Consider the following 3,390-nt stretch of genomic DNA (forward strand, 5'->3'; position numbering starts at 1 on the left):
CCACCGGCCAGTGCATGGCCCCAGGGCCAATGGCCAGCCCGGTGGTACTTTTGGAACCCATAGGAGTTCCCCCAGGTATCGGAGACTCAAATGCAGCACTCAGTGTCAGGGGCGTCAGAGAGGAAGTTGGCAACAGACTCCCGCCCTCCCCTGGAATCAGAAGAGGGATCTGATCAAGAGGCCCAGAAGCACCCTCCGGCCTCGACGGAGACCACCCATGGAAGGGATGCTGAGCCAGCCCCTCCCCCGCCTTCGCCTCCTCGTCATCCTCACCCGACAAAGCAGTGGCAGGACTGGCCAAGACAGTGCCACAGGATGATCCCAAGGCACACCAGGAGCTGCTGAAGAGAGTGGTTGCAAACTTGGGATTGGAAGCAGAGGAGTTGGCGGAATCCAGTGACACTTTATTCGACATTCTGGCCGCAGTAGCCACATTTAGGGTGGTGCTCCCAGTACATGAAGGGGTAGTAAAGCTGGTAAAAGCCTTATGGCAGACCCCATCTTCTCTCCTGCCCATTTCCAAGCAGGCAGAGAGGAAGTATTACGTCCCTGCAAAAGGGTTTGAATACCTGTATTCCCACCCAGCCCCAAACTCTTTAGTGGTCTCTGCGGCCAACGAGAGGGACAGGCAGGGGCAATCCAGCCCAGTTCCCAAAAATAAGGATGGAAAGAGGCTGGACTTATTTGGCAGAAAAAATTGTTCATCTGCCAACCTCCAATTATGAATGGCAAACCATCAGACCTTACTCAGGAGGTATGATTTAAATGTGTGGCAGTCTGTGCCCAAGTTTGCAGACTCGCTGCCGAAAGACACCAGTCAAGAGTTCCTGGCCATTTTGGATGAAGGGAGAAATGTGGCAAGGGCCTCCCTTCACGCCGCCTCCAACACGGTGGACTCAGCTGCCAGGTCCATCACAACAGCCATGTTGATGACATGAGCATCGTGGCTGATGTCTTCTGGGCTATCAACGGAGGCTCAGCAATCAATCCAGGACCTCCCCTTCGATGGCCTAGCCCTTTTTTCAGAACAAATAGACATGAGATTACATGGCTCAAGGTCTCTAGGGCTACTCTACATTTCCTGGGTCTCTATACCCAGTGGGACCCCCATTAGAAAGAGATTCAGACCACAGCAACCTCAAAGACCAACCTGTCAGGCCCGACCGGAGCCCTACCACAGGAAGGGCAAGGGCTATAAGTGCAGACAAGGCCAACAACCAGCCCTTCTTCCCACTTGGGCTCCTCCCGCTACCCGCCTGGTAACAAGCGGGTGTTTTGAGGGTATGCCCAAGGGCGACCTCCCAGTCTGCAGCCAGGATCCTGCACCCCTCTTGTTTTCAAACCACCTTTTTCCTTTCCTCCCGACTTGGGCCGCTATAACATTGGACTGGTGGGTCCTCAGCACTGTGGCAATGGGGTATACCTTACAATTTATTTCTACCCCCCACTACCACCACCCTTCCCTGTCCATCTTCAGGGACACTTCTCACGAGCAACTTCTCGCCCAAAAGGTGCAAGCCCTCCTGTGAGTTGGGGCCATAGAAGAAGTCCCCTTACACCTAAGAGGGAAAGGGTTTTACTCTTGGTATTTTCTCATTCCGAAGGTCAATGGGGGTCTGTGCCCCATATTGGACCTGCGAGGCCTCAACAAGTATCTCAAGAAGTTGAAGTTCCGCATGGTCTTCCTGGCCTCCATTATCCCCTCCCTGGATCCTGGAGACTGGTATGCCGCCCTCAACTTGAAGGACGCGTATTGCCATTTTCCAAGGGCACAGAAGATTCCTGCAGTTTGTGTGGGGCAGTCCCACTACCAGTTCATGGTGCTTCCATTCGACCTGGCTATAGCGCCATGAGTGTTCACGAAATGCATGTCGGTGGTCGCAGCCTACCTCAGGCGCCACGGCATTCAAATCTACCCGTACCTCGATGATTGGCTCATCAAGGGTCGTTTGCCGGTACAAGTCCATCGCAGCGTTCAGTTGGTGCAAGCCATGTGCCAAAACTGTGTCTCTTGATAAATGAACAAAAATCCACATTGGTCCCAGTGCAAAGAATAGAGTTCATGGGGGCAGTTCCGGACTCTACCTGAGTCAGGGCCTTTCTCCTGGAACCCAGATTCAAGACAATGTCTGGTCTCATTGCCCAACTGACGAGCCACCCTATCACCACAGCCAGGGTATGCCTCAGACTGCTAGGGCACATGGCAGTGTGCACTTATGTAGTTTGACACGCGCAACTGAGGCTCAGACCCCACCAGATGTAGCTGGCGTCAGTCTACACCCCAGCCAGGCACCACCTGGACAAAGTCCTTACGATTCTGCATCGAGTACTTACTGCTCTGGAATGGTGGTCCAACCCAGTAAACATGTCTGAAGGAATACCTTTTGCAATCCCAAAAACCACACTGGTGCGAGTGTCGGACGTTGGCTGGGAGCCCACCTCGGATTGCTAAGGACCCAGAAGTTGTCCCGGGAAGAGTTGGCACTGCACATCAACGTCAGGGAGCTCGGGGCCATCTGTTTGGCTTGCAAAGTGTTCCTCCTGCAACTATCCCATCAAGCAGTTCAGGTATTGATGGACAATACAGCCTGCATGTTCTATGTCAGCAGGAAAGGAGGAGCACGGTCCTCAGCCCTCTGTCGGGAAGTCCTCCAACTGTGGGAATTCTGTGACCAGCATGTCATACACATCGAGGCTCTACATTTTCCCGGCGTCCGAAACACACTGGCAGATTGCCTCAGCAGGTCGTTCTGTTCTCACCATGAGTGGTCCCTCCACTTGGAGATCGCCAGAATGATCTTTCAGAGGCGGTGAACTCCCCAAGTGGACCTATTTGCCACCAGATGGAACAGGAGTGCCACCGATTCTGCTCCCTCCAAGGGCTCGACAGCAGATCGCTCTCTGACACTTTTCTCCTGTCTTGGGCAAGTGACCTGATGTACACCTTCCCGCCGATCCCACTTATAAGCAGGACCCTCCTAAAAAATCAAAAGGGACAAAGCCAAGGTCATCTTGATCATCCCAGCATGGCCGCACCAGCATTGGTTTGGCATGCTCATGGACTTGGCAACAGCGTCCCCATGGATGTTTCCCAACCACCCAGATCTACTCTTTCAGGATCACTGGAGGTTGCTGCACCTGAACCTCACCTCTCTCCACCACACAGCATGGATGATGTGTGTCTGAACCCAGAGGAGCAGGCCTGCTTCAGTCAAGTCCAGCACATTCTGTTGGAGAGTAGAAAACCCTCCACTAGAGCGACTTACATGGCGAAGTGGAAAGACTTCTCCTGCTGGGCGTCGGAGTGGGGGTTCTCCCCTACTCAGTCTTCTCTGCAGTCCATTATGGACTACCTGCTTGACTTCAAACATCAGGGTCTAGCCTTCTCCT

This window comes from Emys orbicularis, chromosome 2 (genome assembly GCF_028017835.1).
Source record: "Emys orbicularis isolate rEmyOrb1 chromosome 2, rEmyOrb1.hap1, whole genome shotgun sequence".
In the NCBI taxonomy this organism is placed as follows: Eukaryota; Metazoa; Chordata; order Testudines; family Emydidae; genus Emys; species Emys orbicularis.